Raw genomic sequence first — 19,320 nt, 5'->3', positions numbered from 1 at the left:
TGGTGCTTTTTTGGCCTACTTTGTTATTTTCTCTCAGTCAAAACACAGCCTGCTTACATAACTCGTCTGCTCCGCTCGTCTCCCGTCACGAAGACGATCAAAAGTGGAGGAAGCTGTCGAAGCCGGGACGTCGGTGAGAGGTTGAAAGCGTCTCTTCTTTAGCGGACATTTGATTTCTGTTTCTAAGCGCGCCGTGGAGGAAGTGATAAGGAAGTATGATGCAGGAGAGGAGAACACAGAGGCGAGTATCTCACTGATCTACCGAGCGAAACAGAAACATTTCGAACGAGATCGTGACCTCCGGGTGATTGATGGTGTACGAGCTTAGAGGACACGCTAAGTTATTGGGCCAGAAGCGGATTCTAAGTGGATGATGCTGAGCTCTTAGCCTGGCTGCGTCCCAAAACAAACCACTAATAGGAAACAATGTGATAGTGATGATGAGCCTTGTTCCTCCGCTGGGAGGAAGACTCGCAGACGAGACCTAGTAACCTCCGCAGCAGGCTTGCTGCATCACCTCGAGCTCATCGGGTGAGCGCTGTGAAGAACGCGCTGTGAAGCGGGAGCCAAGGAGCTAAAGGTTACAGGGAGGGCAGGTCGACTGAGTCTCTCCAAACTTTGATCACACTAACACAGAAACTCCGGCGCTGTTGATGTTTAGATAAAAACTGAAGACAAACTTCTTGCCTCCTGTTTGACTTTGCAGAGAAAGATTTATTCAAAACGCACATTTCCTTCTACTGCACTACTGCACGGCTGTGTTTAGTACTCCATTCTGATTGGTCCACCGGAACAATCCCAATAGATTAAGAAAAAGACGAAAATGGCAGGAGAGGTTAAAGACACAAAAGCTGTAGACCACAATGAAATCTAAGAAACTGAAGATGCCGTGTGAAGTCGACATGGTATGGGATTCAGCGCGTTTGAGGACGTATACAAGACAGCTAAGTTATGAGCTCTGACAGTGATGAGGCGAAAAAACATCCAAGGTCTGGGAGGCAGACACCCTCTCTACTTTTAAGAGTAGGCTGCAAACTTTCCTTTTTTGATAAAGCTTATAGTTAGAGCTGGATCAGGCATGGACCAGCTTTTAGTTATGCTGCTATAGGCTTAGACTGACACACTGGGATCCTGTCTTTCCCTCTCTCTCCTCTCTCTGCCTGTCTCTTACTTTAACTCTTCCTGTCCCATTAAAGTTACTAACCATAGACCTTTCTGGAGTCCCTGTAGCTGGATCTCTGCTGCTGTGGACGTGCCAGACTCCAGCTGCTACAACTACTACCACTACCACCTCTCTCTCTCTTCATTTCCCTCCATCCCTCTCTCCAACACGGTCTCAGCAGATGTGTGTCTAACATGAGTCTGGTCCTGCTGGAGGATTCTGCCTGTTCAAGGAAGTTTGTCCTTGCCACTGTAACTGACACACTGGGATCCTGTCTTTCCCTCTCTCTCCTCTCTCTGCCTGTCTCTCACTTTAACTCTTCCAGTCCCATTAAAGTTCCTAACCATAGACCTTTCTGGAGTCCCTGAGCTCCCTTGTCTTGTAGGTCCCTCTGAATCTCTGCTGCTGTGGACGTGCCAGACTCCAGCTGCTACAACTACTACTATCCATCTCTCTCTCTTCTTCTTCTTCCGCTATCCCTCTCTCCAACACGGTCTCAGCAGATATCTGTCTAACATGAGTCTGGTTCTGCTCAAGGTGTCTGCCTGGGAAAGTTTTACTACACAGAGGTAATCCACTGTGCAGTTGGGGGGTCCTCTGCCTCCATTCATGGAGTGAGATCACTTAGTTCACTATAGTTCAAGTGTTTTTATGTCCAGTAGGAAGTCAAAGTCAGTCAAACTCCAACTCGGTCTCAGCAGATGTGTGTCTAACATGAGTCTGGTCCTGCTGGAGGTTTCTGCCTGTTAAAGGAAGTTTGTCCTTGCCACTGTAACTTGCTAAATGCTGCAAAGTGCTCTGCTCATGGTGGATTAAGATGAGATCAGACTGAGTCCTGTCTGTAAGATGGGACTGGATCTTATCCTGTCTTGATGCTGGGTCTTTGTTAATAATAGAACATAGAGTACGGTCTAGACCTGCTCTGTTTGGAAAGAGTCTTCAGATTACATTTATCCAGATTTGGTGCTGTATAAATAAAGATTGATTGATTGGGGGGGAGTACTTCCATGCAACCAAACTTACACAAACACATGTTTGCACTTGAATCCTACATGCTTTCACTTCAATTTGAGGCACAGGAGCACTTCCAAGAAGTAGGTCACCTGAGAGAAAAGGCGTCAGACCTTCCTTCACAGGTCTGCGTGACTTAGCGGGTCTAACCGTGTCCTTCCCCTGCAATCTTAATGATTGTGCGAATCAGAACGACAGATATCTTCTTCAGTATGTTTAGCTCTTACAAAATGGTGTACAAGTGAGACATGAAGAGAGTGCAGTGTCAAACGCTGAGTAAGAAGCCTTGCTCTGTAATATTTGGGGTGTTTAGCCTTAAGCAAAGGAAGCGAGGCAGGATGATCAAAGCTGGAGGCTCTGAAATGTATCCCCTCGTAGGAAATTATCCATCAACTCGTAAAGAGGGGAATGAAAACAGCCAGGACTCTTTCTGACACGCTGAGAATGGCAGGGTGTTAATTTTGTTAAACCCTCCTGATTGGCTTTTGTAAATGTCACTCTGGGGAAATGAACAACTTCTCACTGAGGGGGCCACATCGCCCGAGGCGGCCGTCCTCTGCCCGGCTCCTACTACAGAGAGAGAGGAGAGAAAATGGTGTTCTGCTTCAAGAGGGTTCAAATTAAACGTGAGAACGGTGCCTCCACTGTGAGAAAACATTAACAATCCACTCAACTAAACAGGCTTTACATTTTATTAAAGATAGAGGTGAGCGACACGGCCAGAAGACGATTGTGACAACTGGTTTTAGATTCAAAATGTGATAAATCAGACGTTATCCTGAGGGTCTGTTCGCTACAATTTAAAGCAACGTTGACGGACATGCACTGAAAGCTGACCGCCATATTTCTTAGCCTGCATTCTTTATTAATTTAAAGATAATTCAAACTAGTTAAACTTTAAACAAAGCAGCTTTATGTTGAATATCAGTGCCTCTCTTTGACTTCTTGGCACACACAGGATGACAGGAGGCTGCGAGCTGAGCTGCAGCCGAAAACTATCAAACATTTTGGGTTCAGATTCCTCAAATGTTTGTCTTTTGCAAGTTTTGATGGAACAAAACCATCCACAGAGGCTTCATCCTCTACAAGACAAGCAGAACACCCAGTGAATGTGGAGTTTCAGGGTCTCCAGTGCTGTCTGGCTGGGCTATGGGGGCTGCTAGCTGAGCTGCTACTTGCGTTAGCTTCCAGATGTTGGGGCACCAGTTTGGGTTAGCGGTTAAATTGCACACCCCATGCTTAAGGGACTATGGTCCTTAAAGTGGGCAGTCAGGGTTTGATTCCAATCCTAGGCCTTTTGCCACATTTCACTCCCCTCTATCTCTTCCCAGTTTCTGACTCTACCTCCGCCTGTCTCTTACTTTAACTCTTCCTGTCCCCTCAAAGTTACTAACCATAGTCGGTTCTGGAGTCCCTGAGCTCCCTTGTCTCGTAGGTTCCTCCGAATCTCTGCCATGCCAGACTCCAGCTGCTACAACTACTATCCGTCTCACCACTATCATCTCCACCTAATCCACTTTGCAGTGGGAGGCCCTTTGCCTCCGTTCATGCATGAAGATCACTGAGTTTTTCTTTCTTCTGGTCTCCCTCTCTTTTCTCTTTTCATAGACCTTTCTGGAGTCCCTGAGCTCCCTTGTCTCGTAGGTTCCTCTGGATCTCTGTCATAGATTCCTTTTTTGGGTCTCTTTCATTCTTTCTTTCATTCCCTTTTTCCTTTGATTCCTTTCTACTGTCTTTCTTTCCTTCTTTTCTGTTCTATCCTTCCTTTCTTTAATTTCTTCATTCTTTCTTTCTTTCTTTCTTCACTTCTCTCTATTCTTCTTCCTTCCTTTTTTCTTTCTTTTTGATTCCTTTTTTCTTTGAATCCTTTCTGCTGTCTTTCTTTCCTTCTTTTCTTTTCTTTCATTCCTTTTTCCTTTCTTTCTTTCTTTCTTTCTCTCTTTTCTTCTTCCTTCCTTCCTTTCTTTCTTTCTTTGTTTCTCTCTTTTTCTTTCCATGTTTCTTCATCCTTTGTCTCCTTTTCTTATCCCGTCCTTTATTCTCCTCTTTTTCTTTCTTCTGGTCTCCCTCTCTCTTCTCTCTTTTCTTAGACCTTTCTGGAGTCCCTTAGCTCCCTTGTCTCGTAGGTTCCTCTGGATCTCTGCTGCTGTGGACGTGCCAGACTCCAGCTGCTACAACTACTACTATCCGTCTCCCCACTATCATCTCTCTCTCTCTCTTCATCTCCCTCTATCCCTCTCTCCAACACAGTAGGTCTCAGCAGATGTGTGTCTAACATGAGTCTGGTCCTGCTGGAGGTTTCTGCCTGTTAAAGGAAGTTTGTCCTTGCCACTGTAACTTGCTAAATGCTGCAAAGTGCTCTGCTCATGGTGGATTAAGATGAGATCAGACTGAGCCCTGTCTGTAAGATGGGACTGGATCTGATCCTGTCTTGATAATGGGTCTTTAGAAAAAAAGTCACCAGGACATCTACAAGTACAAATACAAGAGTAGTTCGAATTTCTGCACCAATTTACAACAACAACCCTAAGAGGATGGATTTCAGATCCTTTAATAGCTACCACACATACAGCAACGTTTAATCACCAAGCCGATATCATCAGAACACCTCGGCATGACAAACGACAACGTCTCTCCATACTGTGTAACCTCACAATCGTTTTTATGGATCCGAAATAAAAAATTCAGACAAGGCAGGTTGTTTTTTTTTTTTTTTAAAGACTACAACTCTCCACAAAATACTCTCCCCTCCTGGCATTTACACCCTTTAAATAATCCAACAGTGTAAGAGCTACTGGAGGTGCACATTTCCTCCTTAGCCAACATTTAAAGGCTGTGGTTGTGCTGTGGAGCTTCCAGGTGTGAATGTGAAGCAGGGGGGCTGTAAGTGTGCATGCTCAGCAAACCTTCCCTGGTTGATAAATAAAGGCTGGGAGTATTAAAAAAAAAAAAAGGCAGCTTAAGCAGTCCTGAGCCCCAGCCTAACACCTACGTTAAGGGCACCGCAGAGGATAAAAGGGCCATCAGCATTTCATCATAATTAATTTTAAAGTTTATAGCAACTAATTAATTTTGATAGATACGCTCATAACAAGTGGGGCAGAGGAAAGCATGCCTATTTACAATCCCAGCACTGCTCTTTGCTTAGAGAGCGTTTCGCTTCATATTTCAACGTTTAAAAGATGAAAAATGATGGATTTAAAGTCCAGGTTAAAAATAAACCCTCAGAATCGGCGTCCCTGAGTGGGACTGAGATACTTAAAATTAGCCTCCAGCTTGTATCTTTATGTGTATCCACTGTGTAAACTGCCTCTATAATGTTATTAAGCTTAATTAATTGGGTAGCCAAAACAATTAGATTGCAGACTGCTTATTGGATTGGGGAGCACTTTGTACAATTTGTTCTGAATAACATTTCCATCATATCTAAACCAGAGAGAGCTTAAGAGTATGAATTAGCTTCATTTTAAATGCTTATTTTCTGCAAATCAATACCGTTTTGACAAAACCAAGTCAGCGTTTAGGGGCCATTGTGCCTCTAAGACACATTACTGCGCCTTGACAGTTTGTGTCGATGCAAACAAAAATCCATATGCATTACTTTAACAGATTTATTATTCAACTCAAACGGCTACAAGTGTTGTTTTCCGTGCTTCTTTTGGATCTGCACCAGGGTTTGTTTACATACATTACTCCCACTTGGATTAGGATGCCATGAACTTCACTGTAATGTGGGGGGTTTTTTATCTCGTGAGAACAGGTTACAGTAACTGCGTGTGTTGCTGAAAGTTAGGATTCAAAGTTCCTGGTTTTGTTTTCATCTCTGGATCAAGACCGTCTGACCTACACACCTCCAGAGGCCTCGAGACCTTCCACACGACCGATAGTGTACGTCTGAAGATGTTTCCAAGTGTTGAAATGTGCAACAGTATAAATAATAAGTGGGCGGATGAAAAGACAAAGCCTTATGTCCCACTGTAATAAAAGGTGTGAAGCAGCATGGCAGGAAATTCTATGTGTGACTATTTACACCAAGTGACAAAACAAGAGTTTCCACAGAGCCCAGAATCACGGACAAATTCCACTAGATCTGGTCCGATCCGCCTCTGATCCGTCACAGCACCAGATCTGATAGGTTTCTATTCTGGTCAATGTGTTAACTTCCACTGGATCCAAACCACAAGGTTTGAAATGACAACATTTGAACCACTGTGGATTACATTTTTATGCCTGGTCAAGATCTTAGTCCATATTTTTATTCGTTACTTAATCACTATTGATCTTATTTAATTAAATAAATAGTGACAGCGTCAGATCTGAATCCTCTCCCTGATTATACTCCTGAAATCATGTGCGTCACACTTCAAGTGTCAGAGCTCTGTAATGTGCAGACGTCACTGGAATGTAAAGAAGCCATGCGGCTCCAGCAGCCTGTCGTCCTGAACAACGACGATGTCAGACGTGCGGGTGTTCGTGCGATACGCCTCGATTACTGCTGAAGTCTAAAGAAAGAAAAGTTCTCCTCTCACATGAGTAAAGTGCACGCCTCATTTGTGTTCGGCACGCTGAGATGTCATCCAAGGGTATCCTATCGGACACCTTTCACTCCTTACGGGTCAGAGGTCACAACAACTTCCAGGGAACATAAAGGGGGAGTTAATTCACACCACTTGACCCTTGCCCTGCAGGGCCCCAAGTGAGCCATTATGTGCCCTGACTTAATGCTAAACTGCATGTGCCTCTCTCTCTCTCTCTCTCCCCCGTCTCCTAGTCCCTCTCTTACGGTGGCCCTGAAGTGCAAATCAGAAAACACTACAACATTAACCAAACCAGAAGAAGTAGGTACCAATCAGCAACGAGTCACGTCCCCCGAGGGTACCTACTTCTTCCCGTTTGGTTAATGCCGTAGTGTTTTCTGAATTGCTGTAGTGTTAATTTTGGCGGCTATTTTAGATTTAGTGTTAAAGCTGGGGTTGGTAATCAGATTTAGATCCACTTTTTGTTATACTGGTTAAATGATCTTTATGTCCTGATGGTAATCAATACATAATGTGTTCTTAAAAAAGAGGTAAAAAAAAGCTGCTATCTACAGCCGGAGTAAACCTGAGAAAACACCAACCAATCAGCCTTTTTTGGGTGCCAAAATTTTAAACCATTCAAATCCCGTCCTGCTGTTCTGCCCACTTCCTGCGCGTACATTTCCCCGGTGTGCACTCTGAGTCCCCGTCTTCTGCCGCTGCTTCCCCTGACTCTACTGACTGCCCCTCTCACTCGACCCTGGGCCTGTCCCCTCTGACCCGATGAGGTGCTTTGCTCAGGACTGTAGTCCAGATCAGAGTCTAGAAAGCTCTCACCACGGGGGCTCTGACAAGCAGAAGAATGAATGACGTTAAGTAAGTCCTACAGAAATGTAGATGTACTGTAGGGTCCATCTGGACGCTGTAGGGATGACGAGCCGATTCTTGAACACGTTGATCTTTAATAACCGGTCACTGTCGGCCGTGATCACGCCAACCAACAAAACAACAATCAATGTTTGAATGAATGAAGAACTTCTCCTCTTGTCTCTCCTCTCTCCCGCTCACACACTCTACACCTCTCCTGATGCCTTCACTGACCGTCAACACTGTAGGAATTAAGAGCATCTACACTGAACAGGTTTAACAAACAGTAGAGCTGTTACAGTATTATATATGTATTATAACTTTTCTCCTGATATCGTGTCACCAGTACAACTGGATAATGCTAGCATGATAGTTGTGAGTGCTAACAGCAGCCATGTTTGTTTGTGTTTTTAACTTTCACTATGATAATGTTTTGGTGAGGACCGGTTTTGAATCAGTCACGATCATATGGTCGAGAATCAGCGGCGCTCGTGCATGTGAGGGGGGGGGGCGTCGTTTTGGAGGAGCTCTGAGGGAGGAGGGGAGGGGTTAGACGGAGTCCTGAGGAAATGCTACATTTAAATTCATGCTAGTTTTCCGAGACTGCCAACCCCAGCTTTAAGATATAAATGCCTGTTAGTTTTAGTCACATTTGAGTCTTTTCAGCCTTTTTTAGTCCTAGTCTAGTTTTAGTCGATTTAAACTCTAAACATTTGAGTCTAGTTTTAGTCTTTGATTTTTCCAAAAACATTTTCTCTCTTTAAAATAATTCATGTAGTGGATCAGATATCAGTATCAGGGTTATACCAAGTGTTCAAATAGTCAATATTTCACTCTTTTAACACTTGTGTGTAATATCTAAAGTTAAATGATTTAGCCTCTAACTAGATATTTTGATTCTCTTGATTCAAATAAAAAATGCCATGAACACAATATAAGGGCTGTAGTGCACTTTTACGACGGTCCCTGAATGCACCTGCACTGGACAGACAGTCAGTTCACGGCACTCTGAAATGCATCTGCATCTTTCAACAAGGAGTTGATCCAAACTTACTAAATGTGTCTGATGTTTCACCAAACTGGATTAAATCAAGCTGTAGACGCCGAGCTTTTTACAGTGATAGCAGTAAAAACGTCAAATCATAAACAGACGTCCCCCCGGTTGTGTCTTTGTCACTAACGCACACCGGGGGGTAAAAATCCTCAATGAAGATGAGACAGATGCATGGAGGTGAGGAGAGCTGGTTCATAAAGCACACCTGCTGCAGGTAGAGACCAAGCTAACACTGCTAACCCTCAGGTAATAACTCAGCCTGTCACAGGAAGTCATCACTTTTATTTCTAAAGATTGGACGCACGGCGGGGGAAACATGGATTCTTAATGTCCGATGGTCAACCACTAATGTTAACGTCTCGTCAACGAAAACTAAACATACGTTCGTCAGAGTTTTTATTCTAAGTGATGCAGTTTAGTGCGTCTTAGTCTCGTTTTCGTCATGACAAAATTAGTCGTTGATGAACATTCATCGTCATAATTTTCGTTAACGAAATTAACACTAATTTGCTGTAGTGTTTTCTGAATTGCCGTAGTGATTTACACTTCAGGGCAACCTAGGAGAGAGACTAGGAGACAGAGAGAAGGAGAGTGAGAGAGAGGCACATGCAGTTTAGCATTAAGTCAGGACACATAATGGCTCACTTGGGGCCCTGCAGGGCAAGGGTCAAGTGGTGTGAATTAACTCCCCCTTTATGTTTCCTGGAAGTTGTTGTGACCTCTGACCCGTAAGGAGTGAAAGGCGTCCGATAGGATACCCTTGGATGACAGCTGAGCGTGCCGAACACAAATGAGGCGTGCACTTTACTCATGTGAGAGTGTTTTCTGATTTGCCGTTGTGATTTGCACTTCAGGGCCACCGTGTGAGTGTTTGTGTGAGCTCTACAACTTTTAGAATCCACCTTCAGTGCTGCAGAATCAGACTTAACTTTAAGCAGACTCAAACCACATGCTGTAGCTAGTCTCCAAATTAAAGTGACTTCATCACTGCTGTTAGCTTGCAGGCACATAATCAGTGGTGGAAAGTACACAGCTTCATTACTTAAGTCAAAGTATAGACCCTCCTGATCAAATATTACTCCAACACAAGTGAAAGTTGTTAAGTCAAATTATTACTTGAGTTAAAGTAGGGGAGAACGGGGTTGGTTGTCACACGGGTTGGTTGTCACACTCGTTATATCTCACCACCAGGGGGCGCTGTCTCTCAAATTGTGGTATGGACATTTCCAGAATTAGGATCAGAGCTCACCTACATAGTCTTCTCTGGAGTAAGACAGCTGAACTTGAGGTGAGAGGACTTTTTTGTGTTTTTCATGTCAAATTGTAAATATTCAGCTCCTCAGTATTTTTCTTCTAGGCTTTTAAACGATGGGTTTATAACAAAACAAATGTTACCCTTACAAAGTGTGAGGGGAAAGCTAGAGTTTAGATTTTTATTAGCTAGCTAATACTTGTTAGATGGTTGTTAGCCTTGATGCTAGCAAAAAAATCCAGTTGGGGTTGGTCGTCACATGCAACAACTAGTTGAGTCGGCCGTTATTGTTCGGCCTATTTGTTTTGTTCTTTATGTTGTTATATAGGCTGGCCTAAAGATGTGTTTCCTGTTCATGGTCCTTGCTCATTTTATGTTAAAATGCATTAAGTTATGTAGGCCTATCACTTGTCAGTGCAATTCAACTTACAAATTTAGTTCTGCCTTCTTGCCTTTTTTGAAATACCATTGTGACTACCAACCCCAAAGTGTGTGACAACCATCCCCGTGATGGGGTTGGTTGACACTCCACAATGTCTGGAGTGTCTTTGATAGTTAATTGCCTCTTTGTTACAATGGCTACGTTTACATGAGACTCTTAATTCCTCTTTAATTCCGAATTAAGATTAAATTCTCTTTAAAAAGATTTTAAATGACCATGTAAACACCTCATTCCGAATGAAAATGATCATTCCGAATTAAACTTAAATCCGATGTAAGTGGCTGGTTTATTCTGATTTTAAATCCGAGTTGAATAATTCCTCTATCATGTATACGTTCATTCCGCTTTAAATTAATTCCGGTCGTTCTGCTCATGCTCGTTCCCTTGTCCTGTCACGACGACGCACATACTCCGCACTGGCGGGCTCATATTTCAGGCTGAGGTAGAGCAGCTGTTGCACTAACCGGCTTTGAATCGCCACAGTCCGGTCTTCCGCCTCCCTTCTCCGGTCCTCTCTCTCTCTTATCCTCCTCAGCTGACGAAAGTGAAGCAGTACGTTTGTGTCGAGCTGCTTTTTAACAACTATAGTCAAAATCAAAGCGAAATTTGAACTTATTGTGTGGTCTTCCATGTTGTAACCGAAAATGAAAGAAGCAGGAACTGGAGTCTGTTTTCTTCCGGTAAACGTAATTACGTCACGCCCACCCCTGTCCAATCAGAACCCTTCCCAACCCCCAGACCTTAAGAGGAATTAAATAAAAACAATTAAACGTGTTTTCCATGTAAACCTCAATTCGGAATAACTATTTCCATGTAAACACGAAGGAGAAAACTTTAATTCAGAATTATTTAATTCAGAATTATTAATTCAGAATTAAAAAACATCATGTAACCGTACCCATTGAGTTGGAAAATGAGAGGGATACACATTTCTAGCCAACACCTTAAGCTTCAATGTAATGTAGGAATGACTTTTGAAAGATGTTTTGATGATGAGAAATCATCAAAACAGTAAGAAGTGTGACAACCAACCCCGTTCTCCCCTATATATATCGGCCCCTTGTCACCGATTTCCGATCTAAACCACTGAGACAAACAGAACTACACAAACACAGTTTACTGTCTTAGGGGTCAAATTTCAGAGAAGAGAAGAAAATTCATGAGCTTACTTTAAAGCAAAAATTAGAGCAACTAGAGCACTGATAGAAATGAAGGGGGGTAAAAAGTACAATAATTGTTTTCTGAATGTAGAGGAGTAAAAGTAATAAGTTCCCCCAAAAAGTACAGGTACTCAAAACATGTACTGAAGTACAGTACTGAAGTAAATGTACTTTATTCCTGTCCACCACTTCACATAATCAATAAAAGCAACTATTTCCATCACTGCTGACCCAAACTTGTGATATTAACTTCAATCACTTCCTAATCATATTCAGCTTCCTGCTTCAGGAGGTTAAAGGTGGCCTATTAGCAAGTAGCAAGCTAAAGCTAAGACTAGCACATGTAAAAAAAAAAAAAAGCCCCTCCATATAAAGAAGCCTCACGAGCCTTTTATTACCCGTAATAAACTCCATTCTTTGGGTAACTCAGCTCCCACTCGTGGGCTTTAAAACGTGGCTATAAGGAGCTGAAACTTCCCAAACCCTGAATGTTATTTAAAAACTTTTCTCCAGCATTTTGCATGTTCTCAAATGTCAAGGTGGCACCACCGTACTCATGGAGCTTTTATTTTGAAAGTAAGTAGTTATAATGGACTTCAACATATGAAATAATTCAGGGGACCCTACTAATTGTCATGGCTGAGTTAAAAGGTTTGTAGACATCTCTTAAATAATAATAGAATAGCTTTTATCAACTTATAGGTGGACTCTAATGGGATAATTCCTAAAAGATTCAGTTAGAATAAATGATAGGAAAGTACATATGTTTTGGTTGCGCCACCTGACATTTTTTGGGTGTTCAAGTTAAGAAAAGGGTAAAAAAATATATATATTTAAACACTTAAAAAAAACATAATGTGTTCAAACTAGCCTTGTTTGAACACATTATTCCAGACACAAAAATATGCATTGAAAACATTCTAGAAATACTTTCAAAAAATAACTTTTTTGAGGCTTATTTGTCAACGACCCGAACACAGAAAAGCATAGAACTGAGATGAATAGATCGGTCATATGGATCGGCACTATATATCGGCCCCTTGTCACCGATATCCAATGTAGCTTTTTGAGTCCGATCTAGCCTTTTGAGTCTGGTCTAGCTTTTTGAGTCTGGTCTAGCTTTTTGAGTCTGGTCTAGCTTTTTGAGTCTGATCTAGCTTTTTGAGTCTGATCTAACTTTTTGAGTTCGATCTAGCTTTTTGAGTCTGGTCTAGCTTTTTGAGTCTGGTCTAGCTTTTTGAGTCTGATCTAGCTTTTTGAGTCTGATCTAGCTTTTTGAGTTCGATCTAGCTTTTTGAGTCTGATCTAGCTTTTTTAATCCGGTCTAGCTTTTTGAGTCCGATCTAGCTTTTTGAGTCCGATCTAGCTTTTTTAATCCGGTCTAGCTTTTTGAGTCCGATCTAGCTTTTTGAGTCTGGTCTAGCTTTTTGAGTCTGGTCTAGCTTTTTGAGTCTGGTCTAGCTTTTTGAGTCCGATCTAGCTTTTTGAGTCTGGTCTAGTTTTTTGAGTCCGATCTAGCTTTTTGAGTCTGGTCTAGCTTTTTGAGTCTGGTCTAGCTTTTTGAGTCCGATCTAGATTTTTGAGTCCGATCTAGATTTTTGAGTCCGATCTAGCTTTTAGAGTCTGGTCTAGCTTTTTGAGTCCGATCTAGCTTTTTGAGTCTGATCTAGCTTTTTGAGTCCGGTCTAGCTTTTTGAGTCCGATCTAGCTTTTTGAGTCTGGTCTAGCTTTTTGAGTCCGATCTAGCTTTTTGAGTCTGGTCTAGCTTTTTGAGTCCGATCTAGCTTTTTGAGTTCGATCTAGCTTTTTGAGTACGATCTAGCTTTTTTAATACGGTCTAGCTTTTTGAGTCCGATCTAGCCGATGTCCGATACCAGGATCGGATCGGTGCATCCCTAATACAAGTACGGCTAACTATCTAAAAGAGTTCCTGGTTCATTATTCATCTTCATATTCCCTCAGACATACGCAACATCCCTTCTTCGTTGTCCCCAAAATCCATAAAGAAATTGGTCGCAGGTCATTCAATTCAATTTTTTTTATGCTTTTCTCTTTGTTGATGCTGTCTATTGTCATGGTTTTGTTCAACGGTGGGGAGGGAGAGCTGTCTGTGTTTGTGTATTTGCGTTTGTTGTTATTTACTGTTTTGCGTGTATTCATTTGCTTTGTGTTTTTGTTGGGACCCCCTTGAAGACGAGATGCTGCATCTCAAGGGGCTATCCTATAATAAATAAATTACTAAATTGCAAATAAATCACTGAGGCTTACAGAACTACACAAACACATTTTACTGTCTTAGGGGTCAGATTTCAGAGAAGAGAAGGAAATTCATGAGCTTACTTTAAAGCAAAAATTAGAGCAACTAGAGCACTGATAGAAATGAAGGGGGGTAAAAAGTACAATAATTGTTTTCTGAATGTAAAGGAGTAAAATTCATAAGTTCCCCCAAAAAGTACAGATACTCAAAACATGTACTGAAGTAAATGTACTGTATTCCTGTCCACCACTTCACATAATCAATAAAAGCAACTATTTCCATCACTGCTGACCCAGACTTGTGGTATTAACTTCAATCACTTCCTAATCATATTCAACTTCCTGCTTCAGGAGGTTAAAGGTGGCCTATTAGCAAGTAGCAAGCTAAAGCTAAGGCTAGCACAAGTAAAAAAAAAAAACAAAACACCTCCATATAAAGAAGCCTCACGAGCCTTTTATTACCCGTAATAAACTCCATTCTTTGGGGTAACTTTGGAGGCTTAAAACACAGCCTTGAGCTCCCACTCGTGGGCTTTAAAACGTGGCTATAAGGAGCTGAAACTTCCAACACCCTGAATGTTATTTTAAACATCAAAATTCATCTCACATGAAAGTCGAGCAAGAGCCGAAGTCTCTCCCCGGAAGACCGACGACACCTCGACAGGGAGAGAGAGAGAGCCCTGCCGGCAGGAGGGCAGTGAGACCCGGGCAGAGAGCTCTCTGTGCCCCCGCCGTGTGCCAGCCTCGATGCCCGGGTAAGGAGTCCTCGGATGGCCCGGGCCGGTTGTGTGCAACAACAAAAAAATGTGACTTCAAAAAAAAATCTGTATTTCGTGTTCCAGATTCCCTCTGAAACTGCCACAAAAATAGTCCAGGCAGGGGATGAAATATTCAGCAGTGTCCTCCTCCCCTCTCTCTCTCTCCGTGTACCGACTCCCTCCTCTTCCAACGGCCGAATGGCAGCCACCGTTTCGGGACACACACGCTCTGTTCCCCCCCCCTCCTCCTCCTCCTCCTCCTCTCTCTCTCTCTAAAATGTCGCTTATGATATATCACAGCTATTCATTATTTATTTAACCTCCACTTCCTTTCCTTTTAACTCTCCTTTTGATTCCTTTAAAAGTGTCAATCTGTTTTATTTCACCACACTGGAGCAGAGAGCGAGACTAGCCCTCCATCTTTACCCCGACATCAACAGGTCATCCCGGGACACAAATGCGCTGCAACTGTGGGCGAGACAGACGGAGGGATCCGGCATGGCGAGCCGAGAAGAGAGAGGGGAAGAGGAGGGGAAAGGAAAGTCTAAAGAGGGGGGGGGTGGCTGTTTAAATATAATATTTAACCCCTTTACAGACAGGACAGGGTTATATTAAAGGAAGAGAGGTTCGTGAACGCAGCAGTTTGAGTCTGTTGGTTTTTTAGAAAGTTCTGGAAGAAGAAGAAGAAGAAGCGGACTTGTTAATTCACTCACCGGGGGAGAGAGGGGGGGAGAGCCCGCAGCCCGCGGCGACGAGAGATGGGATTTATGGCTCTTTGAAAGGAACCGGATCTTGAGGAGCCGTTCTCCTTTCAAAGAGCCGTTCAAAAGACTGGGGCTCTGAAGTGCAGTGGCGCATCCAGCGGGGTGGCACTGGCACCCCTTACAATCCAATTGGCCACCCCAAAATCCTAAATTATAATTGGCTGTTTGCCTTGTCAGAGGTGGGGTTTCTGTTAAAATCTATAATTTGGGGATGAGTTAAAAGGCTGGCAGCAGATGCCCTAAAATGTGACTTTGAAAAAAAGATATTTTGTAAGTCCTTAAAGAATTATGATTAAAAGATTTATGCCATCTTTGTCATGTTCAAATCTCTACAGCAAATCAGAACATTTTACTGCAAATCTGAAAACACTAAGGCAATTCAGAAAACACAACGGCAAATTAGAAAAAACGCTACGACAAATCAGAAAACGCTACGACAAATCAGAAAACACTACGTCAAATCAGAAAACGCTACGTCAAATCAGAGAAAACGCTACGTCAAATCAGAAAACACTACGTCAAATCAGAGAAAACGCTACGTCAAATCAGAGAAAACGCTACGACAAATCAGAAAACACTACGTCAAATCAGAAAACGCTACGTCAAATCAGAGAAAACGCTACGACAAATCAGAAAACACTACGTCAAATCAGAAAACGCTACGTCAAATCAGAAAACGCTACGTCAAATCAGAAAACGCTACGACAAATCAGAAAACACTACGACAAATCAGAAGAAAGAAGAAGAAACGTAACTTTATTATCGGTGCCTTGCTCAAGGGCACCTCAGCAGTGCCCAGGCAAGTGAACCAGCACCTCTCCAGCCACCAGTCCACTTGCCAAGCTTCGTCCATGCTGGGACAAGAGCCAGCGACTCTTCGGTTCCCAAGCCAAGTCCCTATGGACTGAGTCACTGCCGCCCCAACACTTCGGCAAATCAGAAAACACTATGACAATTCAAGAAACATATAGCCTACTATATAATATGTAATATCTTCGAAATTGCCTTATTAGAAAAAAATGAATTCATCAGTATTGGACTCATATTTTTAGACTGAAGTTTGCCGCTTCATTAAAACAATGTAAACAATAACAAAGTGTAGACAATAAGTGTGAACAAAAGACTCCTGGGGCACGCAGGTGACACGTGAAGGCAGCGTGGGCAATCTGCATATAAAAACGGCTCCTAAATGAACGGCTCGCAACTGCGAATCAGTTCGTTCGTTCACTTTTCAAACTCCTCCCCTCAGGTACACAAAAACATCCAGACACAGTTTCTTCCCCCAGGCCGTCACACTGATGAACACTTAACACTGTGTCATAAACCAGCTACCACATGGACAGAGCCACCTTCATCCTTGCACTATTGCACGTTATCCCATGTTTGTCTATTGTTTCTTTTTACTGCACTCGTGCCTTTTGTACTTATATATATATATATTATATATTTTTTATTAGTGCTTGATTTTTTTAGTGTCTGTCTATTTATGTTTGTACAGGGAGTACACAAAAATACCAGAGTCAAATTCTTTCTATTCTTGAGATGCATTGTGATTAAAGTTCTATCTGATTCTGATTCACTTAATAAAAGAGTCGTTCAAAAGCCCGACTCGTCTGCGAACGTCCCATCTCTAGAGTGAAGCCGGTGAAGTGGTTAAAGTTTGCTCTGTCCCTGTGAGCCCATCCCCCATAGTCCACTAGAACAACTTTACCACCACATCCCCGAGAAGGAAAACAATAAACAACAAGAGATACAAAATCCCTGCAGACCGCACACCATCCCTCTATCCGAATTTAGGAAGGTACCCCCCACCACACACACACACACACACACACGCATACACAGACAGGGACAGTTTGGCTCTGAGGCGGCGGACAACCAACCGACCCGTCTCAACAACCGAGCCCGGATTGGTGTCCTCGTTGACCCGCCGTGCTCCACTTACCCCCTCGGCTGTAGTCCGCTGGAAAGTGGATCTCAATGAAGGACCCAGTGCAGAATAAGCGGTCTAGTGTCTCCCTCCGCCTCGCTACAGGCAGCCATTCATTGTGACTGACTGTATGTATGTATGCTGTGTGTGTGTGTGAGTGTGTGTGTGAACCAGCAGCCGCACACAATTCATGCATACACGTACATACTTGCACATGCACGCACACGCACACGCACACACATGAAAGGCGAGAGGAGGAGATGAGCGCGGAGCTATCGAGGAGGGGAGGAGGGTAAGGGGGTGGGGGGGGGAGGCAGAGGAGCCAAAGCGGGGATTTTTTTTTTTTGGTAACTCTCCCAGGGGTTGCAGACAGATCGCAGAGCTACCGATCGGCTGGACAGACAGACAGGTAGAGAGGCAGACAGGTAGGGAGGCAGGCAGGCAGACAGGTGGGGTGGCAGTAATAGGCTATGCATTGTCTCAGTATTGTTCTAGAATTTACAATGCACCTTATGTGCTGCAAATTTGGACACAAATGCATGCACAATAAGCTGTCTGCTTTTCATAACAGTGCTAAGATACAAACAAACATTTTTTATTCAATGTAACTTATGTGAGGGTGCAAGTGCATGGAAGATATCCTGCAAAAACATCACTCTGGACGCGTAAAAATATTGCTCAAACTTATTGCAATCAATAGGTTGTAATGCAAACCAAAGTTAAAGATGTGTAGATATGACAACAGTTAAATGAAATAGCATGTTTCCTTATGGGGGAATTCATATCCAGGTTCATATTTTAACTTGGCACAGGTGATCATCTGTATGAGTGATGCAGAAAAGTTTTCCTTTGTGCAATAAGTGGAAGGACTGTGAGTTTTATCCACTCAGAATAAAGCTGAGACAGATTAATATCATGTATATTTTTTATTTTGATGCTCATATTTGATGCTTTTAAATAAAAGAACACTCTGTATTGTTTATTTTTGTTTCCATGCATCTTCACCTGTCTACCTGCTTCTCTACCTGCAGACAGGCAGAGAAGCAGACAGGTGGGGTGGCAGCAGACTATGCATTGTCTCAGTATTGTTCTGGAATTTACATTGCACCTTATGTGCTGCAAATTTGGACACCAATGCATGCAAAATAAGCTGTCTGCTTTTCATAACAGTGCTAAGATACAAACAAACATTTTTTATTCAATTTAACTTATGTGATGGTGCAAGTGCATGGAAGATATCCTGCAAAAACATCACTCTTGACGCGTAAAAATATTGCTCAAACTTATTGCAATGAATAGGTTGTAATGCAAACCAAAGTTAAAGATGTGTAGATATGACAACAGTTAAATAAAATAGCATGTTTCCTTGGGGGTGAATTCATATCTAGGTTCATATTTTAACTTGGCACAGGTGATCATCTGTATGAGTGATGCAGAAAAGTTTTCTTTTGTGTAATAAGTGGAAGGACTGTGAGTTTTATCCACTCAGAATAAAGCTGAGACAGATTAATATCATGTATATTTTTTATTTTGATGCTCATATTTGATGCTTTTAAATAAAAGAACACTCTGTATTGTTTATTTTTGTTTCCATGCATCTTCACCTGTCTACCTGCTTCTCTACCTGCAGACAGGCAGAGAAGCAGACAGGTGGGGTGGCAGCAGACTATGCATTGTCTCAGTATTGTTCTGGAATTTACAATGCACCTTATGTGCTGCAAATTTGGACACCAATGCATGCAAAATAAGCTGTCTGCTTTTCATAACAGTGCTAAGATACAAACAAACATTTTTTATTCAATTTAACTTGTGTGATGGTGCAAGTGCATGGACGATATCCTGCAAAAATAAGTTGTAATGCAAACAAAATGTAAAGGTGTGTAGATATGACAACAGTTAAATAAAATAGCATGTTTCCTTAGGAGTGAATTGTTACCAAGGTTCATATTTTAACTTGGCACAGGTGATCATCTGTATGAGTGATGCAGAAAAGTTTTCTTTTGTGCAATAAGTGGAAGGACTGTGAGTTTTATCCACTCAGAATAATGCTCACTTAGAATAATGTCATGTATTTTTTTATATCGATGCTCATATTTGATGCTTTTTAATAAAAGAACACTCTGTATTGTTTATTTTTGTTTCAATGC

The 19,320-nt window shown here is 42.4% G+C and overlaps 1 protein-coding gene across 3 annotated transcripts in view; it reads right to left on the bottom strand.

Annotated features, from left to right (window-relative positions):
- Window positions 1-17,389, bottom strand: part of nacc1b (nucleus accumbens associated 1, BEN and BTB (POZ) domain containing b) — a 33,488-nt gene extending 16,099 nt beyond the window's left edge. Inside the window, exon 1 of one of the 3 annotated variants that reach the window (XM_034687083.1) lies at window positions 17,189-17,389. The gene's annotated coding sequence lies outside the window, so the exon portion shown is untranslated. Of the gene's footprint in view, window positions 1-14,328; window positions 15,072-15,192; window positions 15,276-17,188 lie in introns of those variants that run through there. The other 2 variants (XM_034687084.1, XM_034687082.1) reach the window with 2 other exon arrangements.
- Between the last annotated feature and the right edge of the window lie 1,931 nt (window positions 17,390-19,320).

This window comes from Notolabrus celidotus, chromosome 7 (genome assembly GCF_009762535.1).
Source record: "Notolabrus celidotus isolate fNotCel1 chromosome 7, fNotCel1.pri, whole genome shotgun sequence".
NCBI lineage: Eukaryota > Metazoa > Chordata > Actinopteri > Labriformes > Labridae > Notolabrus > Notolabrus celidotus.
Note: the sequence above shows the minus strand (reverse complement) of the source record. Positions and strands in the feature narration are given on the sequence as shown.